Source organism: Rhincodon typus, chromosome 6, assembly GCF_021869965.1.
Source record: "Rhincodon typus isolate 14 chromosome 6, sRhiTyp1.1, whole genome shotgun sequence".
In the NCBI taxonomy this organism is placed as follows: domain Eukaryota; kingdom Metazoa; phylum Chordata; class Chondrichthyes; order Orectolobiformes; family Rhincodontidae; genus Rhincodon; species Rhincodon typus.
The window spans coordinates 9,354,007-9,363,227 of record NC_063337.1 but is presented as its reverse complement, the minus strand read 5'-3'; positions in this window follow the sequence as shown (position 1 = coordinate 9,363,227).

The window sequence follows — 9,221 nt, the reverse complement described above, 5'->3', positions numbered from 1 at the left end:
GACCCGAAACGTCAGTTTTCCTGCTCCTCTGATGCTGCCTGGCCTGTGTGTTCATCCAGCTCTACACCTTGTTATCTCAGAATTTGATTTATATTGAATTAGTTAGACAGTCAGAAGAGTGCGCCCTATGGCATTGGAGGCTAGGGAACAATGGCATCTATTCCCTGAGAGGGCAGAGGTTAGGTTACTGAGACTAACCATTTCATCACAGAGACAGCCAACAGGGGCATAAAGTAAATCATTGGGTCAAAGTTCCTTAGGCATCCTGTATGAAGGGATCCAAACAACTCATCCACAGAAAAGTGAGGCATGGTTGTCGTGAAAACATGCCCCCACATCAGTAAAATACCAAAATATGTTCTGCACTCACCAGATATGTGATGGGCTGTATGGTCTCCTTCTTTGCTATACAGGGAACTTTCCTCTCTGTACAGTTCCAGAGCCATGTCAGTAGATGCACTTAGCCACTAAGCCATCAAAAAAGCTACTCAGAGTTAATTGTAAAGGAATTGGCTCCAGTCTCTCGTGGTAAATGGTTTTCATGTGATTTGATGACTGCAGCTAATTGCAATCACCCGTAAGTGGTTTCACAATGGGATATAAAAGTGTTCAATCCCATCACAAGCCACAGAGAGAAAAAAAAATCTTTCAGTTTTAATCAGCCCACCCACCTCAGTTAATCTATCGGTGTCCAGTTTAATACTCGCCTTGCAAACCTCTGGCCTGTACATACCCACGATTCATCATTCCCAGTCACAGCCTCGTATCACACTTCACCTCCACTTACAGATGATGAGCTTTTAATAAACGTTGTTTACTCTGAAAAGATGTGGTGGATTGATTCTAAGCAGAAAGTGCCGGTTAAAAAGCATCGAGCTTGTAAAACTTCCCAGTGGTGTTAAAAGTATCAAGTTGGCTGTAAATTACTGGACAGAAATTAGACAAACAAGGAGCAATTGCAAAGAAGTAGAATCTTTGTTGGCCAACTCAGCTAACTAGCTCTAAATGACCCCGTGGATAAACATTAGAAAGTAATATACTATGTCCAGTCTAGTTAACACTATACGTTCCTCCTCCTCATTGAGATTTAGCTTATGTTTCAAGACTTTTTTAGCTAAACCAAAACCTAATTGTAAACCAATCTTGGACCTCCAATAACGCTGTCCTATTATTTTTTAAAAGACCACAAAGCTCTAATTTTGACGGTGAATATTTCATATGCAGCTTAAGTGAAGGCAGCATCCCTAATGAGGTAAAATGTCTTCTTTCCATATCATATAGAAGGAGGACATTTTTATTATTCATTCATGGGATCTGAGTATCACTGGCTGAATCAGCATTTGTTGTCCATCCCTAATTGCCCTTGAGAAGGTGGTAGTGAGCCGAGCTCCTGAATTGCTGCAGTTCACATTGTGTTGCTGCAGTCTACATGTGGTGGAAGGAACACCTACAGTTTTCTTAGGGACACCACTTCAGGAGCTGGCCCCAACAACAGTGCAGGAACTGTGAGATAGCTCCAAGTCTGGATGGTTTGTAGTTTGGATGGGAACTTGCAGGTAGTCCCATGTATTTCCTGCCCTTGCTCTTCAAAGTGGTAAAGGTTGCTGGCATGAAAGAATTTTAAGATTATGCCCTCTGGTCCTCGACTTTCCCATAAAGGGAAGCAACTTTTCCACATTTATCCTGTCAAATTCCCAAAAAATCTTGCATGTTTCAACAAGATCACCTAACGTTCTTTGAAACTCCAGTGGGTATTGGCCGGATCTAAAATTAAAGCAAAATCTGAGGGATGCTGGAAATCTGAAGCAAACACAGGGAATGGTGGAGAAACTCAGCAAGTCTGACATCATCTGTGAAGAGAGAAACAGAGTCAACATTTCAAATCCAATTATGGCTCTTCTTCAGAACCACACATCCCCTCTTCATATAAGACAGTCCTTCTATACCTGGTTTCAGCCTAGTGAATTCTCAAATGTTATTATTGAATCCACTGCTGTCACCCTTCCAGACAGCACACTCTAAGAAATAATAACTCACTACAAAAGAGAAAAATTCCTCATCTCCACTCTGGTATATTTCTTGAAAAACCTTATACCTGGCACAAGCTGCTGACCCACCAGCCAGCGAGAAACAGTCTTCTCTAATTTGATCCATCTAGCGCCCTCATTTTAAGTATGTTTATTAAACCTCTCATCTTTTCATTCAGATTCAGTCAACTGGGTTGGTGATAGCCTCATGGTATTATCGCCAGAGTATTAATCCAGAGTCCCAGATAATGTCCTGGGGACCTGAGGTTGAATCTTGTCCATGGCAGATGGTGGAATTTGAATTAAATAAAATATCTGTAATTAAAAATCTAATGATGACCATGAAGGCATTGTTAATGGTTGGGGGGAAAACCCATTTTGTTCACTAATGCCCTTTAGGCAAGGAAACTGCTATCCTTACCTGGTCAGGCCTACATATGACTCCAGACCCACAGCAATGTGATTGACTCTGAACTGCCCTCTGGGCAATAAATGCTGCCTAGCAGTGATGTCCTCATCCTGTTAATAAATATAGAGGGAGAAAAAATCCTAACAACTGAACATTCAGCATCAACATTCTTCGATCACTGGGAAATGGGTGCAGTGGGTAATCACTGCACCAGTATAGGTAAGCCCATAGTTCAATCAGTACTAGGCCTCAGGCCTCATTCCATGAACTCGATCAAGCTGTAGGCACCAATTGCTTATTCAGAAGTCGAGATGAAGTTTGCATGCTGCAGCGCTGGTTACATCTTCTTCCTTCTTTTTTTCTCCCTTTTATTTCACTCACCGCTTGTTGAAGAACTTTGTTGCAGTGACAGCATCAGCAGCGGTGAGTGAGCCCAGAGCAGACTCGTGGTGACACCGTCGAAGGTGAGTTTGGGTTCCCAGGGATGTCTGCATCGATGAGGCGGTCCTAGCTCTGAGTTATGGCTGCTGTGGCGGGAGGCAAGTTTGGGCTCCCAGTGGCATCTGCATCGAGCGGAGATTCTTGGAGGCAAATGGGGGGGTCAGGACGAGACCCAGTGGCTGCATTGCTTGATTTATTGTCATGTGTACCAAATACAGTGAAAAGCTTTGTTTCTTCTTAATTCATTAACGGGCTGAGGGCGTTGCTGGCCAGGCAGCATTTATTGCCCATCCCTAAAAGCCCAGGGGACAGTTAAGAGTCAACCACATTGCTGTGGGTCTGCAGTCACATGTAGGCCAGACCAGGTAAGGATGGCAGTTTCCTTCCCTAAAGGACATTAGTGAACAAGATGGGTTCCTCTAACAATGGATTCACAGCCATCAGACATTTATTGAATTCAAATTCCACCATCTGCCATGGCGGGATTTGAACCCAGGCCCCCAGAACACTATCTGAGTCTCTGGATTAACAGTCCAGCAATAACACCACTAGGCCATTGCCACCCCCATGCGCCTCACTTATGAGCAGTACAGGCAGATCACAGCAAGCAAAGGATGCACAGATCAAAAAGACTTCAAGGCATACAGGTTACATTGCAGGTTACATTATTTGAGGGTACAGTCCATTCAACAGTCTGATAACGGCAGGAAAGAAGCTGTTCCTGAACCTGCTGGTGCGTGTGTTCAGGCTTCTGTATCTTCTACCTGACGGAAGAGAGTGTAGGAGGTTATTAACAGGATGTGATGGGTCTTTGATGTTGTTGGCCACCTTTCCGCGGCAGCGAGCTGTGTAAATACAGTCCATGGATGGGAGGTTGGCTTCTGTGATGGTCTGGGCTGTGCACACCACCTTCTGTAGTTTCTTACTGTCCTGGGCAGAGCAGTTGCCATACCAGCCTGTTATGTACCTGGACAGTATGCTTTCAATGGTGCATCGGTAGAAGTTGGTGGGGGACCTTATGGACACGCCAAATTTCCTGAGCTGCCTCAGGAAGAAGAGGCGTTGTTGTGCCTTCTTGACCATGACATCTATGTGGGAAGTCCAGGACAGATTGCAGGTTATCGTCACTCCGAGGAACTTGATGCTCTTCACTCACTCAACCTCAGTTTTGTTGATGTAGATGGGGGCATGTTCTCCTCCTTTCTTTCTGAAGCCGATGATCAGCTGTTTAGTTTTATTGACATTGAGAGACAGGTGGCGAGGGGACCCCAATGTGGACTCATGACAGTGGCAGCAGAGTCGGGTTTGGGGCAGTGTGGTACCCAGTGGCATCGGTAGCGTCTGCATTGATGAGGTCAGTTGAAGACTCATAGTAACAAGGCCATCAGTGGAGGCAAGATGATGCCAAAGAGTGGCAAATTTCATTCCAGCCACAGCAACGTGGTGAAGGGGACCAGTGCCATGCTGCCACGCCCATGGCCCATAGCAGAGCATTTAATAAGCTGGAATGTAATTTGAACAATTTTTCTTTCCTTATTTATTTTTCCTGCCTTTATATTCTACACTTTGGTTTATTTTTCTGTGTTTTAAGATGGCGCTGGAGACTGGCAACACCATTCAACACTTTTCACTGTATTTTGTAACAAAATACACATGACAATAAATAAATCTATTCAAATAAATCAAGTATTTGGGAGGAACAATTGGCTGAGTCGGGAGGTGACTGAGTGTGGGTCAACAAAGCTTTGGCACCACTTACCTGGTCCATGATTTACAGTTTATTTAGAGACTGCAATTAATGCCCAATGCATAGCTGGGAAATTAACTGATAATTAATATTAGATTAGATCTTAATGACCTAAGTTAACCTATTACAAGGGTTATTTCTTCAGCCCACTTTCAGAGTACCTCTTGAAGACCTGAAGCAATATGATATTCAAAGTGTTTGCCATGTTTCCTGGGTGAGGAGATTATCACCCTGAATTGTATCTCTCTGGAGAACTCTGTTCTACGTTAAAAACAGACACAACAAAATCCGAATAAAAGCAAAATACTGTGGGTGCTGAAGAGTCACATCAGACTTGAAACCTTAACTCTGTTACTTCTCCACAAATGCTGCCAAACCCGCTGAGTTTCTCCAGCCTTTTCTGATTGCACCACAAAACATAATTGTGCCACAATAGGACCTCTTCAAATAATGTGTGATTCAAAATCCTGCTGTGAATTGAACTGATCACTTGTAAGGACAGTCGAACCAAAAGTAACAGTCAAAAGAAAATTGGAGAAAAAACTTGAAGAGATAAATATTATGATGTTATTGGGAAAGAACGGAAGAATGGGAAAAATTGGACAGTTCTACACCATTACGATGGATCAAATGGCCTCCCTCTGAGCTATTTCATTCTACAATTCCATCCTTGGCTGTGCACCCGCCAGGAGTGTCCAGTAGTCATGAAAGACATCATATAAATGCAAGCCTTTCTCTCTTTTAATTCAATAATTCAATGTACCTTTCTTCTACTGAATACTCTACAGCTGGTGGGAGAATTAATATGATCAACTGCTATAACCTTCAACAAGAAACCTTCAACAAATCTTATTATAGTACGTGACTGAAAACATGCAGGTCCTTTTCAAAATGTAACACAATTTACCTGTCATGTGAACGGGAGCCATAACAAGGAAAGATAAGGTATGGGCTTTATTTCACTTGAAACCAAGGTCTTCATTAGTTTGTCAAGTTTTCTCAGACTTTTTTTTAAATGAAGTTGGTGAATCAGTAATTACAAAGGCTAGTTAGAGAAGTTAACATTTTTGATTTCTAACACTGTGTTTATTTCTGCTTTCCTCATAGAATCCCTACAGTGTGGAAACAGGCCCTTTGGCCCAACAAGTCCACATTGACCCTCAGAGCATCCCACCCAGACCCAACCCCTATAACCCACCTAATCTACACATCCCTGAACATTATGGGGTAATTTAGCATGGCCAATCCACCTAGCCTGCACATCTTTGGACTGCGGGAGGAAACAGTGGCACTCACACAGACACAGGGAGAACGTGCAAACTCCACACAGACAATTGCCTGAGGGTGGGATTGAACCTGAGTTCCTGGCACTGTGAGGCAGCAATGCTAGCCACTGAGCCACTGTGCCACCCCATGGATAATACTGAAAGGTGGTCGCTTTAGAAACAATTGAAATGACACAGTTGTGGTGTTCAAATGAAAATCTGCATTGATTATCATATATTTATTAAAGTTTGGGCTATAATTCTCACTGCTGAGAAGCAAACTCTACTGGTTTGGTACATTGTCCATATACTTTGGCTCAAAGAAATCTCTTCATTGGTTGCAAGTTATTTTTTGTTTATTTCATTAGTGGGGTTTGTGTGTCACTGTCTGACCCAGCATTTGTCGCCCATCCATAACTGCAGAAGTTGCCTCCTTGAACTGCTGTTGTCCTTGGGGTTTAGGTACATCCTTAGTACCAGCACAGAGGGAGTCCCTGGCTTTTGACCCAGTGACAATGAAGGAATGGTGATAGATTTCCGAGTCAGGATGGTGTGTGGCTGGAGATGAGCTTGCAGGTGGCATTGTTCCTATGTATCTGTTGTCCTTGCCCTTCTAGCTGAAAGTGGTCATAGTTTGGAAGGCACAGTCAAAGGATGCTTGGTGAGTTGCTGCAGTACATTGTGTAGATGGTACACACTGCTGCTACTATGCATCATTGGTGAAGGGGAGAGGATGTTCAATATTGAGCGCCAATCCAGTGGGCTGCTTTGTCCTTGATGGTCTCAAATTTCTTGACTGTTATTGATGTTGTACTCATTCCAGCAAGAAGGTATTATTCCATTACACCCCTAACTAGTCCCTTATAAATGGTAGGTATGCACAAGGGAAACAGGTGAGATACCCATCACAGAATCCTTAACTTCTGACTGCTTTTGTAGCCACAGTACCTCATTGGCTGATCCAGTTTAGTTTCTGGTCAAAGGTAACTTCCGGGATATTGACACTGGTGAGAGTCAGTCATGGCAATGCTACTGACTCTGATGGCTAGATTCTTTCTTGTGAGAGATGGTCATTGTCTGGTATTTGTGTAGCACAACTGTTACTTGTCACTTTTCAGCCCAAACCTGGATGTTGTTCAGGTCTTGGTGCATTTGAACATGGACTGCGTCAGTATCTGAGGAGTAAGGGAATGGTGTTGAACATTATGCAGTCATCCCCACTTCTGACCTTATGATGGAGGGAAGATCATTGATAAAACAGCAAAAGATGGTTAGGCCTAGGACAGGGTAGATGCGGAAAGGTTTTTCCCCTTGTGGGAGGGGGCATAATCTCAGAAACAGGGATTATAAATTTTAGACAGAGATGAGGAGAAATTCCTCTCAGAGGCTAGTGAATCTGTGGAATTCTTTACCACAGAGGGCTATTCAGGCAGGATTATTAAGCATGTTCAAGGCTGAGATGTACAGATGTTTGTGGGACGTATAGATGTTTACAGTACAGAATAAGGGCATTTGGGCCATCAACCTTGTGCCAGTTAACAAAGATTTAACCATGCTAATCAAATCTTCCAGCTTTTGGCCTATAGCTGTGGAGGCTATGGCAATTCAAGTGAATATCTAAATACTGCAAGAATTTCTGACTTAACAATCATTCCAGCAGTGAATTCCAAACTTATACCATCCTCTGAGTGAAAATATTACTCCTCAACTCCCTTCTTAGCCTTTTCCCTCTTGCCTTATAACTATGCTTCCTGGTCATTGACTCCTCTATGAATTGAAAATGTGCCTTCCTATCCACCCTACCTGTTCCACTCATTACTGTATACACCACTATCAGGTCCCCTCTCAATCTGTGCTTCACTGAGGAAACAATCGCAACGTGTCCAATTTCTCCTTCTAGCTCCGACCCTCCAGCCCAGGCAGCATCTTGACAAACCTCCCCTGCACCATCTTTAGTGCAATCATATCCTTCCTGTAATTTGGTGACCAAAAATACACACAGTACTCTAGTAATGGCTGAACACTGTCCCAGCATAATCTTGGTTTGCTTGTTTTCTGTGCCATGGCTAATAGATGCAGGTGTACCATATCCCTTCTTAACCATCTTATCTACCTTCCCTGTTAACTTCAGAGATTTGTGGATTTGTTTTTGACTCACTCAGAGAATAAGGGTGTCTCTGGCTCGGCCAGCATTTATTGCCCATCCCTACTTGACCAGAGGACAGGTTAGAATCAACCACAGTGCTGTCAGTCACATGTAGACCAGACCAGGTAACAAAAGTACATTTCTTTCCCTAAAGAACCATTGTGAACCAGATGAGTTTTTACAACAATCAATAATGGCTTCATGGTCATCATTAGACTCTTAATTCCAGCTTTTTTATTGAACTCAGTTCCACCATCTGCCATTGCAAGATGTGAACCCAACCCAAGATAACAAGGTGTAGAGCTGGATGAACCCAGCAGGCCAAGCAGCATCAGAGGAGCAGGAAGGCTGACGTTTCGGGCCTAGACCCCCTAGAACATGAGTTGACTGTCTGCATTAATAGTCCAGCAATAATACCACTAAGCCATCACCTCCCCTCATGGCATATGCGCACGAATGTCCCTCTAATCTTCGGTGCTTTCCCAGGTGTTATTGTTTATAGTGTAATTTCTTGCACTGTAACCTGCCCAAATGACTGTCGCACTTTTTCAGGTCGAATACCAATTGCTGCATTTCTGCCTACCTGACCAGCCCATTGATATTGTCCTTCAGTTTCTGTCTATCCTCCTCACTATTTACCACCCTAAAATTTTTGTGTCACTGCCTCTTGATCATACCCCTACATTTAAGTCCAAATCATTACTGTGTGTCATATACAGCTAAGGACCCAGCACCAAGTCCTGCAGAACACCGCTGTAAAACAGGCTTTCAGTTACTGAAACCTCCCTCTGCCACTCAGCCAATTTTGGATTCAACATGCCACATAGCCTTTAATCTACGGGCTCTTATATTCTTGATCAGTCAGAAGGGACATCCTCAAAAGCTAAAGTCCAACAAACGCATTACCTTCATCAACACTGCCGATTACCTCCTTTAAAAATTCCAATCTAATTTGTCAAACATGACCCTCCTTTAACATAGAGATAACAAGGTGTAGAGCTGGATGAGCACAGCAGGCCAAGCAGCATCAGAGGAGCAGGAAAGCTGACGTTCCGGATCTAGACCCCTCTTTGAAGAAAGGTCTAGACCCGAAACGTCAGCTTTCCTGCTCCTCTGATGCTGCTTGGCCCGCTGTGTTCATCCAGTTCTACACTTTGTTATCTCTATGTTAAAGGAGGGTCATGTT